Consider the following 27,350-nt stretch of genomic DNA (forward strand, 5'->3'; position numbering starts at 1 on the left):
AAAGGAAAACGAAATGAATTGTGGTCGTTGTGGTCAAACGACGCCATGAAGAGATTGGCCTATTTTGACCAATTTACGATGATGTTGCAATCGTTTGGCCGGGCCTTTAGGACCAGTTCAATAATATCTTGAAGAACAAAGGCGCACCTTTCGAAATATTGGAATCCATTTAATTTCCTTACCCTGAATCAGCCTTGCTTTCCTGTATTTTCTGGCCCCAGTTGTTCAAAGGGCGGATAACTTTATCCAGTGGATAAGTCACTATCCAGCGGTGCAAATGTACTCCAAACAGCACTTCTGGCAAGTTTTCCACACAATCCCATACTTAAATTAGACAAACGTTTCTACTTTATACACAAATTTTAGGGCTATAGTGAAATTCTTGAACGCATTTATTTGCCGCATAGCGACCTATCCAGTGGATAAAACTATATCCACTCTTTGAACAACCGGGGCCTGTCCTTACTACAATTTGTTGCTGATTACATACTTTACTACAAGATCTGACGTTTTTATTTGACGCGGTGGTTCTTACAAGCCCAGTTACTGGTTTTTCATTATTGATTGTTCATTATTACTTATTAGTAACAATTTCAGGTACGTCTACAGACACAAGAATAAAACCTTCTTTGATTGTTCTTATTAAGATTCAGCGCGTTTCGTTGTAACGCAAACTTTACCGTCGGCTTATAAGTCTTCTACTTGAGGTAAGTCTTATGCGGAGGTATGGTCCCCCAAAACCTTTTTCGAAACACCTTAAGTTAACCACATAAATTTGCTGTTCTAAAAAAATTGATTCATACTCGTTCTTTCTGTTTTCTAAAGAACCAACCCATCCCCCAAGCTAAAACTAATGACCTAAGTAACTATGTAAACTAAGCATTTGTTGTTTACATAATTATGATGTTACCAAAAGGACGTAAAAGCAGCAATTTTGCGAGTGCTTTGTTGTCATAGATCAAGCAACAACGCGGACACAATTAAAAATCAATGAGGCAGTGCACATTCACTGGGAGAAACCCTCCCTAAATCAACAATTGTTTCATGTAAATCTTAATCTTTCTTTGTAAGTAGTTGTTGTATCATACCATTGTTATTCTAATTTTCCGCTATATATTGTTCATCAATGTAATTCCATCCGTAAACTGACGATGGCACAGGAGTTGCCGAAAAATGTCTTTCCAATTTAAAAGTCTTGTTCTCTTCATTAAAATTATGATGTATATCGAAACAAAGTTATGTAAAAGTACTCATGCATTTCATGAGCAAAGAAGCTATATTCACACATCCTTTCTATTCCGGATCAAGATGATTACTTTCCCCAGCCCTTATTTGACTCCGCTCGATCCCCGCGCTCCTCGATATTTCCCTCTCCTTATTTTTCTCCGCTCGAGCGCGAAAGAGATTTATGCGGGGAAGAGAGTTCTTGCTTCAGATCTGGAGTACAGTACACTAAGACCTCCAAAGTTCATTTCCAAAATTTCAGTACTAACATAAGCTGGATTGGTAGCACCAACGAGAGAATTTTGCGAAGTCCCCGTGGTTCTTCTGCACCTAGGATAAAAAAGATTTATTAAAAACTGGATCATTGTTATAATGCATTTCCAGGGATTTGATTGGCTTAGCGGTTATATGAGCGATTGCACCATGGCCTAGAAAGAGCGACCATTGAGTCATCTTCCGGTTGTTCTCGAAAGCGAAATCAGCAAGACTTAGCAACATTGCGTGGTTGCTTTTAATAAAACAGTTATTCCAATTATTGCTTGTTGGGTATGAGATGATAGATACTAGCCTCGTTGGCCATCTATCATGTCATACCCAAGGCGCTCTTGTGGAATAATTGTTAAATACACCGCAACTAGAACTGTGCGGTAAGTTAGAAGTACGCTTGGGAACATTCCTTAAAGATTCTCATGCTTATGCATTACCGTAGGTTAATCACCAATTGTATAATTCGCCTCAAGGTCAGAAAACATTAGTGGATTTTCTCCTCGAATTCGTCTCGGGGAATATTCACCAATATTTACTTCGCCTTCGGGGAATAATTGTTAATTAGTAAAATTACTCAGATGATTATAGAGATTCCATTGATCTCATTGGTCGAAGATTGCGCCATATCTTGCTTATACAAAAACAATTATTCAGGGTCAGGAAATATTGGTAATTTTTCTCTTGACTATATTTAACAATTATCCTGCGAAAACGCCTGATACTTAGCCCACGAGGCCGTAGGTCTCCAAGAACGTACTTATTGAAAATTGGTTGAAAAATTGAACGGTGAGTGATGGGGTCTATAAGAAGTGTGGATGGTTATGGATTATTGGTTGTATCACTATATGAGTTTCCTACCAAACATTCTCAAACTCATTAAGAATTCATGAAGAGAAAACAAAGGAAGTCACTACCGTGAAGGAGGTTTGGAAATGCGATCTTAATTATCATAAAATTTTGTGAACTTTTGCTTCGAATTTCTCCAAGAATTATCAGTAGTTTGAGAAGCTATATCAAACACTCGAAAGCCCGGTGTTTCCTCCTATTTCCAAACACCTCGAAGTTGGTTGAAAAAAAAAAAACTCGGCTCCGCCTCGTTTTTCCAACCTACTTCTCGGTGTTTAGAAATCGGAGACAACACTTTTCCTCGTGTTTGATCTATTACTTCACACTTACCGACAACGTTTCCATGCACACCAAATGACCACAGCCATTAAAAGAACAGCGAGAACTGCTATAACAATAATTAAAACAAGCGTCGTCGTGGACAGTCCTTGGCTTGGCTCACTTGGAAGATCTAAAGGAAAAAGGAAAAAATACACTTCCACATGACACAGATAACTTGAGATTCTTGGAGGAAATATGTTGGTATTACACTCAAGCTTTGATATGCAGCAAAATCACAGTGGAAACCTAAGATAAAAAAGTTTCAGGAGACTGGTAATATCCGGGTGTAACGAATTAGTGCCGTGGAAGACGACCAAAATCTTCAATCTTCACTACTTGGAGCCGAGGGGCGGACAGAGAAAATCCAGAAGGAGGGGGCCGAAGAAATTGTGACGAGAGCCACAAATCAAATTATCGATTCAAAATAAAGTTGACCTTGGCAGTCCTGCCGTTGTTTTGATCCTTGCTGTCCAGAGGTTGAAGTCCCGGATGGACAAAGAATGCAGGAGGTCTGGGCTTCTTGATCCTGGTATTGGTCTACTGCGCATGGCTGGCATCTGGTACCATTAAAGAAGTAACCAACAGGACAGTTGACTAGTTAATTGGAAAAAAAAAGAAGGATGATTAATAACATTTGAAACTGTAATCCTTTATCAGTTCTCCTTTATAGATCACACTGAGTCTCTCTTTATAACCCTTCAACCCCTAATATCAAGGAACAAATTCTCATATCTTGTCCCCATACTTTTCAGGCAGAAGTTATTAAAATATACCACGAAAGTTAACCTTGGGTGATCATAAGCTTAATTCTCATGATCTCAGGGGTTGAATAAGTATTGATATTACAAGGAGAAATTTGATGCTGATCTCTGTAAGGGCTAATCAAGGATAGGGGAAGAATGTAAGTTCGTCCTCCGGAGTCAAGTGGATAAGAAAGGCTTGTCGTCAGCTTATTGTCTGATATTTCTATTTTTTAAAGACTTCTTGGTTGTTGGTTAGTGGGGTTGTTTAGGCCATGAACAGCCTCGTTTTCATTCCTCAACAAACTATTCGAAGAAACCGAACTTGTGAACGAGTGACCTCACATCTCTCGGCGACCTGAGGATGACTGGGGACAAGGCTGCTATATCGGCTGGATCGACAACAGTTTTACGGGCATGTTGGTAATAACAGTCTGCAGCAATACATTAAGCTTGGCAGCAATTAAATATTTTTATTAAATACTGCTTACCACATTTGCGCCCATTTTCCACTTGTCCCTCATCGCAGATAAGACGCATGGCGGAAACTTCTACAGGTCTTGATGTGTCTTTTACTAACACAGTTCCACTAACATTTAGAGTCATGTCCTCCTTGTTCAAAGCCGACATGATGTCATTTGATATTTGTAGAGAAGTCCGGTTGAAATCCGATTCGTTGGTGTTGTTAGGAAGTGGAACTTTTATTGTGAAAATGACAGTCAAAGGAATTTTAATACTTTGGTTTTCCTCATTTATATCTCTCCTTTTACGAGCCTCTGTTTTTTCTCCGCATTCGACCTTGACGTTCCCAATCGTACAGTCTGGGTGACCATCACAAGCTCCCGCCCTTCCAAGAGAGGTCCTCATTAAAAGCTCAATGAAGTTACCAGCGATCTGTTTGTTTACTTCTTCTGTGCCGCAGTTGCCAGTTAGGTAGTGATACTTCCCATTCAGTAAAATTCCTTTTGGTTTGTGTGTTTCTATAAAGAAAAGAGAGCGTTTTCTGAACTGAAACTGTTGGGAAAAAAAAAGTCATCTCATCTGTTTTTTTTTTTTTTTTTTTGCTAAACAAAAGAATTGTATAGACACAGGAAAGGAAAAGGAAAAAAAAGTAAATGAATAAATGAATAACTAGGAAAAAATCTCTTCATAATTTTGTAAGTAGTAGATAGCTTTTGGTAACAGACGTAAAGTATTGTTAGCTGTAGACAAAGTTCATTGTAAGTTAAGTATTGTAAGCAAAGTATTGTAAGCCGTGTAGTGTAATTTATGTCTTTACAAATGTAACAAAATAAAAATAAAAAATAATAGCTTGTTTCTCGGCCTCTTATGAAGGAGCTTAGTTTGCAGTGCATATTCTCGCAGGTACAATTAATGCTCTCAAAACCACGCTAAGTTTTTTAGGAAAGGTCCTTAACTTAAGCATTCGGTGGTAGTGACGAAAGGGTCGTTGCTCAGCTAGTTTTCAATTGCGTTGTGGAAACTGATAATGTACATTTTTTTTTATTGAATCAAAGAACTTAGCAAACACAACGTCAACAGAATGAAAATGCGAGTACTTTTGTCACTTTATGGCATAAGTTACATTACTGTGGAAGTCGTTGATCAGGTCAAATAAACCTCGGGTAGCGCACCTTTTCAAACTAGTTCAAAAATGGTTCTAATAAATGTCCTTACTTGAGCAGTCAAGAACAACAAGGTTTTTAACTCCCCCTGGGACGTGGAAATTAAACCACTTCCCGGTTGTAGGGCTGCACTGGTACGTAGGCGGTTGATGTTCAGCAAATCCGTATCCTTCATTACAGTGTACTGTGCAAATCATTCCAGCCAGCCACGTCTCGCACGCTTTGGCTCCATTCTTTGGTGCTTTAAACTCCGCACACGGAGGATCTGAATAGAAGGAAGAAACATGAGAATAATGTATTATTTAGTTAGTGACACAGGCATACTCGGAACAAAAATCCGAGAGCTCCTATCAGGAGTCGAACCTAAGACCTTCTGATTATTAGTTCGGATGCTCTACCAATTTGCTACAGGAGACTCGTGGGTAGGCCAAGGCCATTAAAAGAAAGAAACAGTTGCTAAGAAGCAGCATTGGAGAACGGGGGGGGGAGGGGGGGGGGGTAGGTTAGGTTATACTCGATAAAGCTGCATACGGAGAGTCATCCCTTGAGGTGTGCCCCTTAACCTTTCCCATATGAAAATCAACAAGTTGCAATGCTAGCGCTATCTTATAACTCAAAGATAAACCATAGCTTTATATTTTCCTGGCAGCAAGCCTTATCTTTCGCTGAACCGAAACTGGGTGTTCTTCTTTTTATTTTTATTTTTTTATGTTACGAGCCTAAAACGTTACTTAGTATCAAAGTTCTGAAAATAGCATAGCATGTTCTGTAAATTCTAGGTCAATTTCAGCCTCAACGATCTTATAAAAAAAGATTGTTGAGAAAAAAGTGTACACCCCTTCTTGGTCTTTTCCAGAAAGGACCGGATATATATTAAAAGTGACCGTCATTCCCTGGAAGCTAAATTTCCCACTGACAGATTACTTTAATATGCATATGCTATAACAATCGAGAGCGTGCTTGTACTCGGACCTCCTGGGCGATAACGGGCTTCTTATTTTCCAGATAAGCATATAATACATACATACCAGCTACTGTTATAAGGAACCTGCAGTATGCCGCATTTCCCGCCTTATCTTTAGCAGTGTAAGTAATGTTGTATTCTCCCCACGTGACCTCACTACCATTAACAGCGTTTGTCGTGAACAGATGTACTCCCACATTGTCCGTGACTGTGACTGCTGGAAGCATCAGCTTGTACCACCTAGCTGGAGAAATGATCTTGATATCATCAGGACAGGAGGCGATCTTGGGAGGCTCAACATCTGTTGAAGATAAATGATGTTCAGCACTCATTAATTAAAAGTTAACACAGTCTGCCTTCATTTCCCCAATATTCATCAGTAGTTCCTTGTAAATGAAAAAAGAAAAAAAAAAAAGATATGACTGTAAATGTGGAACTCGTTCAAAGGCGACTGCACGTTCCAGGTCGAATTGGACCCGGGGAAAAACCCTCGGGGCAGAGGCGAGAACCAACAACAAAGTCAAGCCACATATGGCGTCAACTCCGGGCATCGAACCTAGAACACAAATAAAGTTACTTGTTTAAGTTACATAGTTGTAAAAGGAGGGTCTCACAAAAACTTAAGAAAAATGTCGCTTTAGTTAGATTTATGTTGCTGAATATAATTGCATTTTATTTTCATTTTCCGTTCGTTCTTGATTGACCCATTTTTTGCGAGTTTTTTTTTTTTTGCATTTTTGTACAATGTCGTATGAGTACACTTGTTTAAATACGTGGTTTGCATTGCCGCTATGTCATTGGTGGACAAAACAAAAGAAAATTTGCTCACATAGTTTGCTTAAAAATGCAAGTTAACTCCCAAAAGAGAAAATCTTATTGTCCTGTCCACCAACATGGCCGCCGTGACGTCACATGCAATTCAAGCGAATTTACGGCCTAATAAGGTTAATACTTTTTCTTGAAGACGCATTCTCAATGGTGACATGTACAGGCTACCTTATTTAACAGAACATTGTGAACGTAAACAAGACGTGAACACCGTCTAATAGACCGCAGGATTTGGTTGCAGTTCTTGAGGATTATCGATCACAACAGAGGCGGTTAATTACAGTAACTACAAATTTAGACAGCTATACCTTTGACGTGAATGGAGAATACACAACTACTCCTGAGCCCAGCTGAGTCTTTGACTTCATATCTGATGTGTGTTCGACCGACCTTCAACTGTTGTGGAGGTATCAAGCCAGTGATGTTCAAGGGATCGTCAGAGTTATCAGTTGGACTTGGAACCTTCCACGTAACATTTGCATACGATTCACCTGAATCTGTAGGAACGTCCATGTTAGCTGGACATGGAATGTTAGGAGGTTGGATGTCTGTTGAGAAAGAGAGGTAAAAAAATTAATGCAAAGCCGGCTCACCGAATCCTTGGAGGGAAGGGAAGGTATCGGACAGCAATGGTTACTCATTTTTTAACAGTCCATTCTCACTATTACTAGATTACAGCTTGACAGCTCTTTCACGGCAATAAGCAGGTATCATTTTACAAGAAAGAGGTAAAATACGTCTGGGACGTTTGTATGGGTAAATTGAAACCCATTCTGAACTCCAACAAACTGAATGGACTGTCCTTAATGGTATTCTTAATTTTTTGCCTGCGATTGATCTACACAGGGGTTTAAGCAAAATTTCTCATTTCACACCATAGTAAGGAAATCAGGGGAGGGGGGGGGGGGGGGAAGACCTGAATATCATTCACCATCCTAACCTATACATAGAAAAAAAGAGATCAATTAATGCTCATACCTTTTGATAGAATATCAATTATGTTACATTACATAAAATGACCAAAAAGCAGAAAAACATTGACAGAAATATTTCAACTCTGAAAAGCTTAAAGCTAGGATAATTTGATTTTTTTTTGTAACAAATTGTTTCGATGTGTTCAGTCGTGTGTTGGCACAATTCGACACCGTGGTGAATCGCACGATTAGAATTATTGAATAGTAAAACTGAACCCCACACATACCTCTGCAGATCACTTGACTAACGTCTGCACTCCAAGAACCATTTTCAAGGCAGGATACGCTTGAGGGACCTTCCAGTCGATAAGAATTGGAGGTATCGCACATGAAAAAACAATATGTCTTATAATTTACACCGAGTGGAATTTTGCACTGAGTAGGATAAACCATTCCATGAGGTGGATCCTTGATGGGTGGACACTTGACAACTAAAACAAATCGAAAAATAGAGCAGTTTTCAGTAGAGTTCCGTAGAACCAAAACTAAAGTAATTACTCTGATCCAAATGACGCAAACAGTGCAATAAAACAATCAGAATTCAAAGCAAATGCATGTACAGCACTAAGCGCGGGAATACGCGTGCGAGCTGCGGCAGGATTGGTTTCAGCTTTGCTTCTTATACTGTATTTCGAAAGAGCCAGTGCAAGTTTTGCTAACCGGTCATTAAGTGTAGTAAATCAAAACCAAAGCAAACGCTTATTCGAAAAATCACTCTATATTACCAGCCACTTTATTTAACACTTTTCTATCACTTTTCTAGGGATCGTTGTTAATTATTGAATGGACGTACTCGATGGGAAGTCTGGATGGAAAGAGAGGAGTACAGAAGGGTTTCTTGTTTTGTGTGAAGGATAAAGCTTCAAAAGTCATTTACGTTGTCTCTTCACGTGTAAATCATCATCCATCATATCTGTCACCTTTTGGAATTACTAGGAGTACTTCAAATGAACAAAGTTAACGCCTGTATGTTAACGCCTGGTGTATTTTTAATTTCCTTTGCAATTGTGGGAACAAAGAAATTCAAATGCAACTGCCCCCATAAAAAAAGATATTCCAGTTCTTGTTTTCTTACTGGTACATGTAGTTGTGTTGCCTGACCATCTTCCACTTTCTTCACAGGAACGCACACGTGACCCAACCTGTCTGTATCCTTGGTTACAAGAGATAGAGGCCTGGGAACCAAATGACCATCCACATGACAGTGAGGTTATGACACCGTCGACTGGAGGCTGGAGGGCTGGGCAAGACTTTCCTGTGGATACAATATGTGTTACTGTAATCTGTATAACTCAAATATTGCATGCTGTTCTGCTTACTCAATCTATTTTTACGAGATTTCGAGGCTGTTACTACGGGAAAGCTAAATGGCCGTTATTTTAACAAGTACAATTAGTCTTTGCTAAAGGTTACGGGCTAAATTCCAATTACTTTAATATAAAAGCGATAGTTTAACGTGTTGGACATATCATACTTGCGACAAACACGATGAAGCTGCAGTTTGCTGTGTTTCCTTCGTCATCTCTCGATAAATAATGAACACTGTATAGACCAGTAGTTAAGTTGGTGGGAGGGCGCACTGCAGGGTAGCTGATAGTCACGTGACCAGAGTTATCAGTGCCTATTGGCTCATTCCATGAGACAAGCGCATTGGACGAACATTTAGGAACATAAAATATCATGTTTCTAGGACACGTGCTGTTGAACGAAGGAGGGGTATTATCTGCAAACAAAAGAGTAGTGTTAGTTGTGTCGGACTAAACTTAGCTTGTTTGATCCCAACTGGGATCGTTCTTTAATTGTTGTCCTTGCTGTTGTTTTGCAAGTTTACATCCCTCGCCATTTGCTAAAGGTTCCTTTCCCTGCTTTCTTTTTTTTTATTTTCTGCCGATTCCTCCCTGTTAACGGCATTAATTTATTATTTCTAGAGCGCTTCACGCAAGAAATATAAACTATAATATAATCATATACTAATAGAAAAAAAGTTTTCAGTATAGATTTAAATGGGTTTAGGTTATCAGTAGTTCTAATTTCATACTAAGTCAAGTGCTGGAGACAAGGTCCCCATACGAAACTGTGTTTGTGCTTACAACTTTTAGTAACATCCTCCATCTACATTCTTGTTACTTACCTCTGCATTTCGTGTCATTATTCCCAGTCCATTGGCCATCATTGCTACAAACCTTGATTTTGGTACCCTCCAGAACATATCCTGTCTTTTGGCAGCTAAACCTGCAGGTCTGCCCATAAGTGCTTCTCGATAGACACGAGGAAGGAGTTACAATGGCATTGGGAGGAGGAGCAAGAGCGGTGCAGTTGATAACTGTGTGTAACAGAAACAGAAAATTGGAACATTTTACCATTTTATCATTCTCGGAAACTCAGAAGCACATAGTCGGGGCGAGGGAAACCCCAAACGGCCGGAAAAATTTTGGAGCCGAAAAGTTAATGGGAAATATTATCCCCCCCCCCCCCCCCCCCTCGTTCTGACTTTCTCTCACCCCCACTATTTACCAATGGGTCTTTCGAGGATGGATATCGGTTTAATGTTAAACCAACCTCTAAACGTTTTTATCTCTGAGTTTGGACTTAAAGCACGGTAGAGTTATTTTGTTTTGTTTGCGGGGCTTCAAGTTCTTATCCTCTTTTGAACCCAGTAGAATAAGTGAGGCAGTCACTAGCTTAACCGACCACTAGCTGAGGAGAAACAAAAACAATAATTTTTTTATCTGATCTGTGGGTACGTTTATTCTGAGAATTTGGGCTATTTCAGCTACTTCAATTAAATTTCTCTTCTAAGGAATACCCTTAACATGCTACACTATTAAGCTAAATGGATGTGAAAATACTTAAATAAACTTTCAAATCGGCGCTAACATTCGGCGTAGGTGCCCTGCTGTTCCCTCGATTCTGAAGACACAAAGGATGGTTTGAATTTGTAAATTACAGCACCTTCTACAATTGTTAGAAATGTAAGCGTATTCCTAACCTCGACAAGATGCTGCGAGTCCACTCCAGGTCTCGTTTTCCAGGCACTGCCGCCTTGACGAGCCAGTGAAAATGTAACCAGCATTGCAAGAGAAACTGCATATTGTACCATAGTGTTCGAAGTGTGGATCAGAACAACCAATGTTATGTCCATTTGGTGGAGCGGGGAGAGATGGACATCTAATAGCTGTAAATAAAATGGGCATGAGACTGATTTCAGAAATATTAATAATTCATAAGCCCATTGACCTATCAAATGGTCGATAAAACATCACGTACAGAGGTTTTAACACCTGATAAAACCTCCTCCTTATTAGTATGCGGTGTTTAATGTTTTTCTCGTATGCTAAATTAAACGTTCACAAAAGCATTATTGTTATGAACTCTCTTGATACACGCTTTTCCAGGAATGTTTTTGAAGCCGTTCAAAATGCTCGCACCACGTGTTTTATCAGGTCTAAAACCACTCGGCTACGCCTCGTGGTTTTAAATCCAGATAAAACACTGCTGCTCGTGTTTTAAAAAATTACTAATGTACTAATACACCGTGAGAGTCACTTTCGTTCGTGTCTAGGTACTGTGCTGTGGGGAAAGGGATGTTTGGACCCCTCCAATCGAAAATTATTGGATCACCCCTCTAACTATTGTTCAGATGATTTCTACTTTCGCAGTTTTAGGCTACATACCGATGAACGTAGGCCCAGGAAACCTAACGAAATGTTTATTTTTTTATTTTTATAAACTTCGCCAGAGGAGAACCTCTCACAGGAGAGAACTCACAGAACGATAAGTTCCAATAACAAGACTCCTCCTACTACTAATCATGAAATAGCACAAAGACCAGACCAGCACACCGGGAACTCCATGCCCTACTCTTTTCGATTAGTGTGTGGGTTCTTTAACGTCCAACAGGGTTATGAACATTGAAGTGCTGTGAGACGGGGCCTACGGTTTATCGTCCTTATCCGAGAAGACTAGATAGCCTAACCATTTGCAGATGTCATTACAAAGGCAGCACTTTCTCCTCAGTTATTTTAAGACCATGAGTGTTGGTCCGGCTGGGGTTTGAACCCACAACCTCCCGCACGGTAGTCCGCTGCTCAACCAACTGAGCCAACCGGTCGGCGGTCAAATAATGATGTGACGTTGAAGTGGAAAAGTAATCCACTAGGTCATCACAAAGTGACACCCAACGGCCAGAAATCAATAGAATATACTCGCATTAGAACAATTAACAAAATTCACTCTTTTCAAGGAGGAACAGTTACATGTTTGTTTGATGTATTCACTCCCTGTAAGTTAATTTCTGCCATTAAAGAATCAACTTTTGTCCAAGTTAATTATATCCTAACCTTGGCAAACTGGCACTGGATTATCCCAGAATCCTGGAGGTTTGCTCCCACGGGCAACGCACGTGACCGATGAGGAGCCATTCAAGCGATGACCAATCACACAAGAAAACTTACAGGTTGCACCGTAATGATTACCACAGCTGCTCATGCGCAAAGGGCCACTAGGAACTATCATAAGCGATGTGCAATTGATCACTGGTGAGGAGAGGAAGAAGGAAAAGAACAAAAGAAAAATAATAATTCATTAAGCAGTCACTTTAGATGTATACACTCTCATCACTAGTTACTCAAACTGACAAGAAGTCATTCCTCATTGAAAAGACTGTTTCTCTATACAGGGTTACAATCCATTGCTAGTAAAGTTGTCCCATTATGCTTTTGATATGCGACATTTCGAGGGAACTAACGTTTTCTTAAACTCTTCGGCTAACTAATATATTTGCCCTTACAGTTTAAAGTACCAATGTTTTTATGGAAAAAGTAATTTAAACAAGTACTGTATTAAGTATATAATAAACAAACATTTTCAACTCTTTGATAATCATACATGATCCCCCAAAAGAATCATCGTATGATCATCATTGCAGAGTGTAACTACATATTGATGCTAATCCTCTATTACCTCTCACTTTAACTGTAAATGTACAAGTAGCCTTGTTTCCTGATTGGTCCACAGCAGCGTATGTGATCACGTGAGTTCCTTGACTGAATCTTTGAGGTGATTGGTAGTTTGACGTCACATTAGGTGCAACTCCTGAGTTGTCAGTAGCAACAGGCTCGGTCCAGTTCACTAAAGCTGTAAACTTGTCTCGTTCAGCATATGCTAGTAGTGGACTCCTGGGACACGATACACCAAATGATGGCGGCTGAGAATCTAAATTAAAAAAAAAAACTAAGTTTACAAAGAGAAATAACCCTTTTATCAAGTGGAAAGCTCACCTAGCTGATCTTGCCCTTTTCCCCCAGTAACACCCAGACATATCCAAATTTGTTAGAATAACATTGTCGTCGAAATCTCCCCTCTGCTATGTGTTGAAAAGGTGCTCAAATACCCTACCATCATATGGTAATTGAAGGCCCCTCCTTAAGTGCTACCAAAAAACTTTCTATTAATTACACTGACATATGGATTAACTGTCAGATTATATGGCAATTACATAAACTTTTCTAACCGGTCTAATCTTAGCTTTTACTCAGTCAAACTTGACTGCTGGTTACAAAAATATTGACCAGCGAAGGTGAACTTGAGTCTGTCGTTTCCAAATCTTTCAATTGTTACAAACTTTATCGGGATGAAAAAATCAGACATTCTGTTTACAAATACAATGTTTCAGTACACTTAAAAGACGCCCTAGAATGTGCTGAGCCAGATTTATACAACACACGACAAGCCACCGAAAAAAAAAATCGAACGGAAAGAAGAAAAAACTGATACACCTTCGGCTTTCCTTAGACACATATACCCCTGAAACTCTGGGAAAACAGGATATACGTATATGGAGAGATCGTGCTGATATGGAGTGCAGCGACGTAATAAAACAGGTTTTGCGTGAGATTACCTGTGCAGTGTATGTCGTTTCCACTCCATTGTCCAGACGACAAGCATGTTCTTGTGACGTTTCCAGATGAGCTGGTATATCCGGTTTGACAGGAATACGAGCAACTTGAGCCGTAAACATCGGTACATGAAGGGGTCATTAGTATTGCTTTTGGTGGGGTCGTTAAAGAAGGGCAGAAGATAGCTGAAACGCGATCAAAACAAATCTTTCTGAATTATATTTCAAAATTAAGGAGGGTCATTATATAAATTTAGGATCTTAAAGTTACCTGGCTTGATTTCAAAGACAAGGAATAACAAGAAGTTTCACAGTTATCATAATACAATATAAAGAACAAAAAAAACCATTTTTTTGATATTCTATAGAGTTATAACTGCCCCTTTCCCTTCCATATACTTAAGCCAATGACACACGGTTCAACATACGTTGAGTAACAAATGTTGCAGCTCCTGTTCAACAAATGTTGAACAGTGTATCATGTGATGTTTAACGTTGACATATGCCGTTCAACATGTTGAAAGTTGTTGAACGAAAACAGAGCTTGGCTCTTTTCCGTTCAACAAGTTGCCGCAAAAAGTCGACAAGTCGCAACAATGTTCAACATTTGTTGATCAACAAAAGTTAAACGATGTTGAACCGTGTATCATTCGCTTTAGATATTTTAAAATTAATATAACGTGTAGAAATGAGACCAGTTACAATGCGAGTAGAACTTTGGAAGACAGAAAAAGTATTGGAGGAGAGTTTCGGTCACTCAGCATTAACTCCCTCTGTAAAGTACATCCCAGTGACTGCTGTTACTTCTCCAGGGTCTCGTGATAGCTAATAATTACCTTGGCAACTGAAATCTTGGCCACTCCAGGTTCCATTTTCGAGACATCTTTTTGTTGAAGAGCCAATACCGTAAAATCCGGGAAAACAGGAAAACAGACAAACCGTGTTGTAAGTTTCCGTTATTGTCCCTGTGCAGCCGTGACGGACGCCATTGGATGGTTCAGGTAGGGCTGAACACGTGACAGCTGTAGGAGAGTTTCAGTTACTCAGTATATTTTGATATACAAATTAAATTAGTAATTGATAATCATTACTTCTGCGTTCAATGGTTAGTTCTTTGTTAGAACTACGAAATCACTTGGCTAACACGATTGTTACTTAATGAATGGATGCATATTTTTTGATATATGACTTGGTGTTTGGCCACAGTAACTATTGCGACTTTTGCAAAGAGTATTAAATGTGGCCGTCAGATTAGCCATTAGTTAGTTCTGAAAACTCATTCATATCACCTAGACTTGACCTGTTTAGTTTATTCTTTTCTTTCCAGATTTTTAATGTGTTTTGTTCACAAGTTTGCTGTTGGTTTTTTTTATTTGTTTGTCTGATCTGAATTGCACATCCTAACGGTGCCGGAAACGATATCATTGACATGGCATTTCATGTGGGCATTATTCCTTCTAGCTTTCTTAATAAAACCTTTTGAACTAACATCCAGGACAGTCAGAGCTTTTATATAGCGTGCCGGTTCTAGAGGAAGCGAACTGCCTTTAATTTTTCGTTAACTCTTCGTTGCCTTTCGCTTTAATTTGCATGCCATTCAGGCCCCTGTTAAAACAGCAGCTCACCTGTACACTGTGTTTGTAGTCCAGTCCAAGTTCCATCGGTTTTACATGTCCTTTGGCTTGCTCCGCTCAATAAGTATCCCTTGTCACATGACAAGTGACAGATTTGTCCCGGTAGATTGGAGCACGGCCTTAAATCCCCATGGGAAGGTGCAGACAGCTGAGGGCAGCGGTTTACTATTTAGTGGAGAAAAATGAAAAATAATAATGACTACAAGGAACTATGTTAATTACTGGCCCACAATAAATGGACATTATCAGTATTTACACCACTGGAAAAGGAAAAAAAAAACTTTGGCTTCAAGGGACGTTAAATAAGCCAAACCAGCATACGGAAAAATAAAACAATCCAAAATGGATTTCGTTTCTGCTTAAGACATAATCAGTGAACGTCATGTTTTGGGGTGAGGAGCCGGTTGCTTGGATATCGAAAAATCGCTGAGATGAAATTAAAGACCCGGCAACATTTGACAAACGGATATAAAAGATTAGCTAAAAATTGATGGCTCGTAAAACAAAGGCAACGATCGACGTATTTGGAATTCAGTTTTCTCCATTGTTATTTTAATTTTACGAAGGCTCAAGTATTACCTCCTTGGCAGGTAAACTGGTCACCAGGTTTCAGTTGTACTCCCTCTGGACAAAAGCACCGATGGCCAGCTGGGTTTGGAAGGCAAATGTGACTGCATCCTCCGTTTAAGTTTGAACAGCTGGTGGATCCTGAAACTGGTAGAGTGAATAGGTGTGTAGTTGGGAAGGCTGATTCCTTTTTATCTAAATGAGGACTTATAGTGTAAAACGATAGAGAGACAAAAGATAAACGAGCACGGACATGTTTGGTTGAAGACTGCTAAACGTGTAACAAGTGACACAGGCTCACAATGCTTAGGCATTTTTGTTTATTATTACACTCAAGGCACTTTTTACGTCGAAAACGTATTCTAATATATCCCAGATTCTCCTATATTCTCCTCGAATGTTGTGTCGCTGCGACTTGATCAATAAATGATTTTCATTTACATGCATTTCATAAACTTATGCACTGATCCCTATGTTCGTAAACCTAGTGAGTTCCGTTGTTAACATATAACCTGAACAAACATAAACCAATGGGAGAAATTTTGGGAGACTGTAAAAATGCTTAGAGGACAGGAATTGCATGAAGAGCATAGCCTGGATTCTGCCTTCTACTCTACCCAGAAATCTTCAAGATGTTTGTCTACAATTTCCCAGCAGTACAGCTTTTATTTTTTATCACAAAATGAACATTTTTTATTAGGTTTTGAAAAGAAGGGTTAATTTAAGACGCACTTACCAGTAGCGATTATCCTGGAGTCGTAAATGTGAATTTCCATTGGGCGTCTCATTCCGCGGACCAGCACTTCACTGGTTGAAGACGTCATGTTATACTTGTGGATACTCCTTGTACTCCAGTCTGACCAGAACAGCGCGTCTTCATACAAGGCCAGACCAAATGGATGATGATAAGTGGCTGATGTCAAATTCAGTATAAGAACACGGTTGTTGCCCTGGAGGTCGACTCTTTCGATCTTATCGAGCTGTGCATCGCACCAATATAGCAACTTGTTTTTGAAATCTAGTGCTAGGGAGTTAACCCATGCCAGCCCTGAACTAACAAGTATTGTTCTGGCTGTGCCGTCCATGTTGGCTTGTTCAATCTTCGGCGAGGATCCCCAATCGCTCCAATACATTTTTCTAAAATTTAGGAAATACTACTGAGATAAAGCCAGTATGATAACTGAGATATCTACAGAATTCAATTAGAAATTTTCTGTTACCACTTATCATTTGGCTTAAGGCATGCTATACTATATAGTTTTGCAGTATATACATATGTTCGTGAGACAAACATCCTGCACACTGCAAGGATTTAAATATCGATGAGTCATACATTGAGTGGTACATGAACCTAGTTTGATGGCCTGGCTCGCAAGAGTCTCCTATAGCTAACTGAGTGGAAAAACATTCGAACTAGTAATTGGAAGTTGCTTCAATTAGTCGCGGCGACTTCTGTTGGGGCATCTCGGATTGTCTATTCACCAGTATGCATAAATTATGTCACTGAAAAATATTCTTCTACCATTTATTCACCAGGCTAAAGATGTACACATTCTCATCCAAAGATTTACGTACTTGCGTAAATCTTGGAGACAAAACGGTCAAAGATATACAGACGGAGTTAGTTGAAAAATATTAGGTCACTCAGTATTGGTGTAAACTATGATCACTTGCATACACCTAGCTCATCCTCTCTTGCGTGCACTGATTGCGATTTTTCAAGTGTCATCATCATTAGTATCTTTTGATCAATCAGATCATTTACGTGAATACAGATATGATATCCGGCATGACAGTTGTCTTTGATTAGTTGATTATTATTCAATGTCTTGATTTACATTCTAAATGTCTTTTAATTCCAAGTGAACTGCGAAAACAAACGTTTTCTCATTGTGCCTAAACATCAATGAAACCAACAACAATGCTTAAAATGAAAATGCGATTTTCAGCTCATTTTCGTTTCCTTGTTTACTTAAAACTAGGTGGTGGTCAACTAGAAAGCCTTTGCCTGACTTTGACCACCACACACATTTTATAATTTATACTGTATTTATTTTTATCTTGTAATCATCTGTTGTAATACTTTTCTTTCTTTGTCATTGTTGTATAAATAGTGTAAAATAAATGAACCATGATTACCTTGCCTCGATATCGAGGATTATAGCTCTCGGTAACTCAACGTTTGCTGTGACAAGGCTCGTCCGAAATGATCCGTCCAATCGCGATACTTCAGTTTTATTAGTACCGGCATCAGTCCAATACAGATTCCTCCCAATCCAATCGACTGCCAATCCATCAGGAGTCTCCACATTGTCTTTTGCGATGACTTCAAGACCCGAGCCATTGGGATATGCTCTGCTTATTTGCTTCAAGGTCACGTCAGTCCAGTACACTTTACCCTCCACTGGATCGTAATCAATGGCAACTGGTCTTGAGATGTTGTTTCTTATCTCCAGTGGTTTACATGGAGTGCCTGGTACAGCCAGAGAAACCTTGTAAATTTCTGCAGTATTCGCTTCAGCAAAGAGCAAGTACTGGTCTGAGCTCTTGCGGTAGAATTCATCTGGAACATAAACAAAATTGAAACCGAAATTGTTAATGTTCATTCCGGCCAAAGAGAGCTAACCTCACGGAATAACATTTTCTGTCCCCTGAAAAAGTTCTCTTCTGGGTACTTTAATGTCAAATGGATGGAGTATCGATCAGGTAAGTCCCCTTAAGCCTTGCCAACCACCTCTTCAGGGTAACCACGCTTTCTGGCATTTTGAGCGGTCGCTCAGGGGAATGGGCTATCCCCTGCATCAATTTCTGAAATATTTTTGTTTACTCTGAATATAATTTTCCAATTTTAATGCCTGGCTATTTTTGTGTGGCCTAGGAATTACAATACTTGAATGATGCGATGAGACCATTTTTTTCGGTATAGCGCACCTAGAGAAAAACGAATGCATGTAGTCCTCCCCCCTTTTTAACAACAGTAAAAAAAAAATAAACAAACAAACAAAATTTTTTACCCTCAAGCCACAGTGGAGTTGTTTAATCTAATTCATGTTAAGAGTTTAACAGTGCAGTAATGACTGCCAAGGTCTTAAGACATTTTAAATTAGACATGCACTGACTCACCATAATCACATGTCTTCCCATCAGGTTTGAGTGCGATGCCTGTCGGGCATGCGCACTGGTACCCCCCATTTGGCTTAAGTAGACATAAATCACTGCAAAGCCCATTGTTAGTAGCACAAGGATGAGGAGAACCTGATGAGCAGAAGTAAAAGTACCATAGTTAAACTTAAAACCTAACGATCTTGTACTTTTTAGACTGAGACACAGTGACTAGCTACTGTTCAGACCATAAAATGGTTCTAAAATCTCCATTTCAAATCGTTTCCAGTTTTATACCTCTCTGCTTAAAAAACATGCAATAAAAAGGGATATAAACCTTTATGTGCATTTTGTTGGCCGTGGGTCAACTCTCCGCCGTGACCGGACGAAGGATGTTGAAAGACCAAATTAAGTTATAATTAACGATTCCACCAACTGATGTTTGTGTGTGCTTTTTTTGTTTTGTTTGATTATTCTTCCTACGTACATCTACAAACGTTGTGACCACTTGCATGCTTTGAAATGGGACAAGATTTTTCGAACCATATGACACAGTTATAGCAAACTAGCATCTTTCTTCAAAGAGAAAAAATATATATATATATATACAAGTACCTGAAATTGCGACAGATGAATCATACAAGTGGATATCCATTGGCTTTTTAAGACCTGTAATAATCATCTCTCTGTTTCCATTGCTCAAATCAAGACGTGTGATACTCTTGTTATTCCAATCAGTCCAGTATAACATGCCCTGATACACTGTCAGCCCAAACGGATGGATATCAGCTGCAGATGACAGAATCAACCGCCTGTTGCCTCCATTGAGATCAGAGACTTCTATCTTGTCCAGTTTAGCATCAGCCCAGTACAGGAGGTTAGTGGTTTGGTCAATAGTGAGTCCGTTTGGCCAGCCAAGGTTTCCAGTTACAATGCTTCTCCTTGATGTGCCGTCCATGTCCGCCTTTTCGATCTTTGGAATGGATCCCCAGTCAGTCCAGTACATCGTGCTGAATTAAAAATGAAGAGAATTAGCCCATTAATGTCAGTAAGAGCACTGGAAAATTGAAATTCGTCAAATCTGGCTAGAAGAAAACACCAAACACGGAAAAATATAATATTGCTCTAAGACCTCAGTCTCGTAATGCGCATATACAACATAACTTATTTAACTTCATCGTCCTAAAAAGTGAACTTTCAGAGCTACATAACAAGAGGTCGAGCACCAGTAGATATACCTTATAAATACAAGAACTACTATGAACGACGCTGTTTGTATTATAATTTCATTAACAAACTGAAGATTTTGGATCCCGCCTAAGGAAAAAAGAGAAGGTAAGGCTCTTTGGTTACTTTGCATTTCGACATATTCAACACTTTGATGTTTCGTGGTTGCACATAACGTTTGTAACTAAATGAAGCACAAATACTTGAACATAACATGTGGGTTCTTTATTCGGGTCAGATGGCTAGCAAGTTCTCATAACAGGTCTGCTTTCATCATTACTTAGAAAACCAAGAAGGAATAGAATTAGAATTAGTTTTCTCTACTATTGTTTGATTAACTTACCCATTCCTCTCATCAAGTACAATCGCTCTGGGTTCATCAAGACCATCCTTAATTAGCACTTTTCTTTTCGTTCCATCAAGTCGAGCAACTTCAATCCGGTTAGTTCCTGTATCTGACCAATAGATGTTTCGACCCACTTTATCAATAGCTAAGCCGTCGGGTCCGTTCACGTTACAGCGAAACAAGATCTTGAGCGACGTTGCATTAGAAAATGCGCTGATAATCAGACCTTGTTCCACGTCAGTCCAAAAAACGCGATCTTCAACAGGGTCAAAGTCCAGAGCAATAGGGCGTTGATTTCCAAGATGGTTGAAGAACTTTTTAGCGATGAAATAGTTGACGTCCAGTGAAATCATATTAGTGGACTTGTCGTCGGCATCAGTGAATAGCAAGAAACTGTTTACTCCTGCATTGAAAACACCAGCCAAATTTTGGATTGGTTTTTATGTTTAGGCTAGCGTAGACGCCCTCTCACAACGAGTAGTGAATGAATGAATGAATGAATGAATGAATGAATGAATGAATGAATGAATGAATGAATGAATGAATGAATGAATGAATGAATGAATGAATGAATGAATGAATGAATGAATGAATGAATTAATGAATGAACGAACGAACGAACTAACGAATGAATGAATGAATGAATGAATGAATGAATGAATGAATGAATGAATGAATGAATGAATGAATGAATGAATGAATGAATGAATGAATATGAATGAAAGTGTATTTAGCTTACATAAGATAAACAAAATAGCCAATTTGCCTCAGTGATAACTCAGCTTTCGCTTTTATTTATTCGGTGGATCATGTAACTTTTATATCTTTGTACGAATGTAAAATTTATCGTCTGACTTGCATCGGCTCATTCAAGTTTTCCTTGGACAATTCGGTATCTTAACATCGAATGAGAGCCTGTCCTAATCTAATTTGGACAAAGAAACCGACAGCGAATTTCCTTGAAACTTTTACAGCTATTAAAGTGTCCCCAATTGGGAGAAATGCCTAAATCTTTTTGGCACGCGCATTATGTAAAAGCAATTATCAAAAGTATCAAACGTAAAGTTTACTAAGCTCACAGAGTAAGAATAGAAAGAAATCATTGCACAGCAGACTTCTTCAAAACTTCCCATTTAACAATATAATGTCATGTTTTAGGTAACGGATATAGATAAACATTAATATATAAAAAAGAAAATGAGGAGAATGAAATGTAGTAGATAAAAAGAACTTACTGTCTTCACAAGTCCTTCCATCTTGCTTGAGTGCAAAGCCAGTAGGACACATACACACGTGACCTGATGACGTCACTACACAGAAATGGCTGCATCTCCATTGTTTACAGCACACTGATTTGAAACTTTTAAAGAGACAGAAAATTAGTTGCTGCTGGATATTTTGTTGGAAAAAGAAACTGCATTTCGGTAAACTCTTCTGGAAAGTAACTAGAAACACTTGATTGTTCATATAGGAACAGTGCTCTGTGACTTAATGGCTGTTTCAAGAAGGAGTTTTAAGTATAAATGCTTGACATTTGTCATGTGTTGTAGGTAAATGTGGATATAAAATGCTTTAACGCACGGAGTATGTTTCTTCTGTAGAGTACTAATTAATACGTATTATTAAAAACTGGATCATTGCATAATGAAATTCCAGGGATTTGATTGGTCTAGCACCCATGGTATATCAGCCATTATACCATGCCCGAGAAAAGGCGACCATTAAATTGTCTTCTGGTTGTTTTTGCAAGGTGAAAACAGCACAATCTAGCAATATTTCCGGATTGTTTTTGATAAAACAATTATTTCACTCGCGCTTTTTGGATATGAGATGATTATAGCCAACTCGGCGCTACGCGCCTCGTTGGCTATCTATCATCTCATGACCCCCCATCTCATATCCAACGCGCGCTCGTGAATATTATCGTTAATTATTTCTCAATGCTTTAAAGAGAAAACACACTCACTCATCACTGGATTGTGTTTAGTGTTCACTGGTGAGAACTTAGTTTAAGAGTTTTAAGTGACTCCTTATTTCTACATTACAGGTTTACCTAGACAATAAGTTAAGATAAACTGGGTTGATACCGCCTGAAACCACTATACCTGGAGGTTGCCTCGAGCTATCATAAGCCACAATACCCATTGGCCTGCCACTCCCGATGAAATTGTTTCTTAGAAAGTACCCAGTTTGAGCGTCCAGTTGGTGAAGCAGGGTTGTTAAAGCCCAATCAGTGACAAACAAGAATGGAGAGATCATAGCCACTCCAAATGGATGGAAACCGGTTACCCTTGAAAGCAGCACCCTGTTGTTGCCATTGTAATCGATGGATTCTATTCTGTCCACGCCTCCATCCACCCAATAAATACGCTTGTTCCCTCTGTCAAGTTCGATACCATTCGGCCAATGAAGATTTGATGTTACTATAGCAACTCTTTGATTTCCATTCAACGTTGCTTTTTCTATCTTGGGGGAGTCACCCAATTCAGTCCAGATCATTACTCTGTCAAATGATATAAACAAGTTTTATCACTACTATTTGACGCAATGCTCGGCCAGTAGTACTTAAAAGACCGTTACATTTCAGTTTAACTCAGTTAGATCGTAAACATGACATAAATGTTCTTCCTAGTTTTTCGAGATTTCAGAGGAACGAAGAAGCCCAAGATGGCAAGTTTTCGGGAATTATAACATAATTAAATGGTCACGTCAAGTGACGTCACCATATGGCCTCGCGAGAGGGGAAGAGGATGGGAACTCGGGCTCAAAAACTCTGCAAGAATGCCAAAATAAATAGGGTTATAAAGGGCAGATTCTCTGCGTTTGACCATCAAATGTAGATTGGAAGAACAGCTAATCGAGTGAAACGTCGCATCTTATAAACTGATCGAGTGAACACAGCTGACCGATTGAAAAATAATCGATTGATCTAAAGACAAGTAAACGATTACAGCACAATGATCAAGTGACATTCGGAATGATGAGATTGACGATATAAAAATACCAATCAACATACAAAAGTAATTTTGAAACAAACGGCGTGCCATACCGGCGTCGGTATTGTTGTAAATTTGTGTAACAGTTTCTCTTAGTGTTCATTATTTACATTATGTTCTTTATATCAAAAAAAGAAGCAAACGTCTCACCCTAAGCTGCAAAAGTTCGATAACTGCGATAGCACCCATTCGATCTTTTAACATCGACTTAAAAGTCATTACGGTAATTGGCTTACCCGTGGTCAGGGTCCAGAGCAATGTCTCTAGGTTTATCCAGCCCCAAGGAGAGCAAGCTTCTTTGGTTATTGCCCGATAAGTCTGACACTGATATCGTATCGGAAGTAAAATCAGTCCAGTATAACTGTGATGTCCTCCATTCCACTGCCAGTCCATCACAAACACCAACGTTCGTGATGATAATTGTCACGCCCGATCCATCAATACCAGAGCGTTTGATATTTTGTTCATGCACGTCGCTCCAAAATATATACCCCAGATTAAAATGTACATCAATGGCAATAGCTCTAGTTAAACCAGAAACTACTGAATGTGCTGCTGACGTTTTGTAGTCTAGGGCTATGATATTCGTTGTGTTGGTAAACAGGAGGCATGGGGGGCTGCAAATGGCTGCTGTAACAACCAAAATAAACAGGAAAGTGCATTTATAACTATCAGTTTAAAAATTATATCTTTTGGATACTATATACTTAAATCATAACATACTTTTTTGCAGATTTGGCAGTCACTATTATCGATCGTTTTGGTATTGAAATGAATCAATTTAATAGTTAGTTTTATAATTGCCCGTCTGCTCGCGTTAATAAATTTGGCCAGCTTCTCAATAGCCTGTCTACTGCAGGCCCTGCCTAATTTGCTATGAATCAAACTGAGTTGATTTCAACACGTACACAAGAAAATGCATACGTTATGTTACTCCGATGAGCTTGGATGTGTATATATATAGGGGAAAAAGTTGAATGTGTGTCCATCATTGTATCAAGAACTTCATCCTGGACCCTCTTGGCTCTATCTCGTGCTTTCTGATGTTTAACGACAGTCCCCGCCGTGCCTTCCTTGGCCATAAAGGATAACAAGTACGAGGCCTGGTAACACTCAGTACCAGAAGTCACTCATTTTGACTCTTCCAGTTACTTTTCACAAAGTAATTGGATTGTCTAAGGATGTTTGATATTCAAAAATTAATAACGGCCATTTTCTAAATGGTTTCTTTTTTGAATTTTTTGGTCTTTCGTGACATAAAGATTAAGGACAGGTAAGGTCGAAAAGCAAGTGGCATTGACCGGAAGCAAGAAACAATTCTAAATTACCTCCAAATATGTTCGCAGTTTTTTCTTGAAGGAAAGCCAGCAGAATCGATGCGTACAGCCACTTTATCAGCTTTCGGTAGCCAACCATGTTCCTGGGAAATATTCAGTCCCTTTAAAATCAGAAAAGAGAAACGACTGATGACAGAAACACTTGATGTAGTCTGATCAATTTGACAGAAAAAGGTCAGGTCTGTCTGCACAAATTGACCGTCATCTAAACAGTATGTACAACAACGGCGATTCATGCCTACAAAACCTTATCACGGTTTTCGACGCCATTTTGACGGGTAGGCAAACAGGCTTGAAATAACAGTGTTTGTGTGGAAATCCGATGTCAAATAATTTTCATAAAACATCGCTTCTGAAAAATTCATGAATTGGAAACTTTTGGCATTAGGAAAAGGATTTTAAGAACAAAATTGGAGGGATGTAGCTGTGCCAGAAAGCGTCCAGTCGAGTTTTGAACTTTCCATACATTTCTCTGTATTTTTTCCCGCGAACTATTGTTAGTACCAGTTCACGGCTGGTTCGCTTTACAGACAAATGTATGGAAAGTTCAAAACACGACTGGACGCTTCCTGGCACAGCTACATCCCTCCAATTTCGTTCTTAAAATCCTTTTCCTAGTGCCAAAAGTTTCCAATTCATGAATTTTTCAGAAGCGAGGTTTTATGAAAATTATTTGACATCGGATTTCCATACAAACACTGTTATTTCAAGCCTGTTTGCCTATCCGTCAAAATGGCGTCGAAAACCGTGATAAGGCCTATTATTTAAATCGAAAGTAAAAGTGCTAAGAAATACCCGACAGTTTAAATGGTGGAAACTGGACGGTTCACGGCGAAGAAATTAGGTTTTCACTAATAGATTGTGTTTCGCGCGATGTGAAGAATCCAGACTTTGTCAAACTGAATTAAAGGCTTGATTGTCAATTTTTCTTGAAGTCTTCATTAGGAAAGCTTTTAGTCTGTTTGTCTCGGGTCAGGCGTGAGTGACATTATATTAGAAAGACAATTTCCGGTATGACGACAACGGCGTAACGCAAGGATATGTCGCGCTATCAGTTTGTGACTCAAACTATCAGTTCTATTAGCTCAATCGCAACGAGAGAATACGTTTCCACGTGCACTAAGTAAGTGTTAAACGTACATACACCAATTCATCCCGTGTAATCGCCCGTAGGCGTCTTGTAAACAACAAAAAGAAATTGTGCTCAAGTGTTGATCAGGCTTGAAACCGACTCACTGTAGACTGTAATCATACATTAATGATACAAAAGCGTTGTTTAGGTTGAATCGTACCCGAATCAAAGTGCCAGAAAAGAGATTTTGAAATCATTGATCCGAATGTGCTTTGCAAGCATCTTTGCTCGAAAAAAAATTATGCACACGCAAGCACCCCGTTTCAGGCCGTTTCAGCACTAACTTTACTTAAGTCATATTAAACTCAGAATAAACAATGGATCAGTTGAATTCTGAAGGACTATAAATAGACGCACAGAATACGAGGTAAAATCTGTAAAGTAAAATTCTTGATTCAACAGATAACCAAATACGAGCAAAACTCTTCATTATATATGGGGGAGTTTTCGGGGGTGTGCAAATATTTTCCAGACTGTTGAGTGGATAAAATGAACCTCTTTGGTAATTTGTAGCATCGTAATAATGAATACTTTAGTTGATATCGTACTGGATCGTTTCCAATTGTACATCAGTGAAGCAACCACATTCTTCATATGGACATATGGGCCCAGAAACCGGAGCTGGGTCGGGTACTGGCCGGACGATTTTTTTTTTCTCTCCAGATATTCATTTCGGCGAAATTTCACCATTGATATGTCCATCTTCCATATAAAGTTTTGCTATCTCCACTAGCAGCTCTTGACGCTGAATTTCTTTAGCGTAGAAATCAAGGCTTTATTTTGGACAATTTTTGAATCGGCACCGTTAAGTGGCTAGGCTGTTTCTGAGAAAGATTTCCTGTCCGGTTACCGAGATTGCGGTTGCAAAAACCGAGCCGGGAACCGGCTAGCCTGTTACAGTCTCATGTGAACACATACAAACTTTTTTATACAAAGGCGGAAACGGCGGTGAGGCGTGAGCCAGTCCGGTTAACCGAGCTCATATGAAGGCCTTGTTTAATGAAATTAAGGAAAGGGAATGATCTTAAAAAGGGTTTTGCTTGCAAAACAAAACTGGCAATATTGTGTTCATTAGTCATTTGGGCATCAATTTGGCACGTTGTGGTGTACAAGGATCAACAAGGAACACTTACTTCCTCGATATCTGTAGTGCTCTGGCTATCGTGTATATTTCCTGAGGTTTTCCTCTGTTCAGACGACTTGATAGTGTTCTACTAGTTAACGGCCGTGGAACTGAAATAGCGAAAGACTAATTTTCCCATCCATTTGTGGTAAACCTTTGTGCTTGACTGTCAAGTTTTAATTTAAATCGAATCGCGGTGGG

The 27,350-nt window shown here is 39.2% G+C and overlaps 1 pseudogene across 1 annotated transcript; it reads right to left on the reverse strand.

Moving 5' to 3' along the window:
- Nucleotides 1–148: 148 nt before the first annotated feature.
- LOC146459015 (uncharacterized) lies at nt 149–27,324 on the reverse strand (annotated as a pseudogene). Its single transcript, XR_014858043.1, has 28 exons — nt 27,160–27,324; nt 24,886–24,995; nt 23,794–24,187; nt 22,667–23,064; nt 21,797–21,921; nt 20,559–20,964; nt 19,604–19,998; nt 19,010–19,141; nt 18,026–18,449; nt 16,623–17,023; nt 15,899–16,027; nt 15,311–15,484; nt 14,522–14,707; nt 13,689–13,871; nt 12,752–13,003; nt 12,130–12,324; nt 10,779–10,964; nt 9,921–10,112; nt 9,264–9,512; nt 8,865–9,044; nt 8,017–8,220; nt 7,124–7,363; nt 6,052–6,288; nt 5,076–5,288; nt 3,890–4,378; nt 3,094–3,252; nt 2,668–2,788; nt 149–1,554 (listed from the first exon to the last, which is right to left on the reverse strand). The product of XR_014858043.1 is annotated as an uncharacterized LOC146459015 (transcript).
- Between the last annotated feature and the right edge of the window lie 26 nt (nt 27,325–27,350).

This window comes from Pavona decussata, unplaced genomic scaffold, assembly GCF_977016875.1.
Source record: "Pavona decussata unplaced genomic scaffold, jaPavDecu1.1 SCAFFOLD_223, whole genome shotgun sequence".
In the NCBI taxonomy this organism is placed as follows: domain Eukaryota; kingdom Metazoa; phylum Cnidaria; class Anthozoa; order Scleractinia; family Agariciidae; genus Pavona; species Pavona decussata.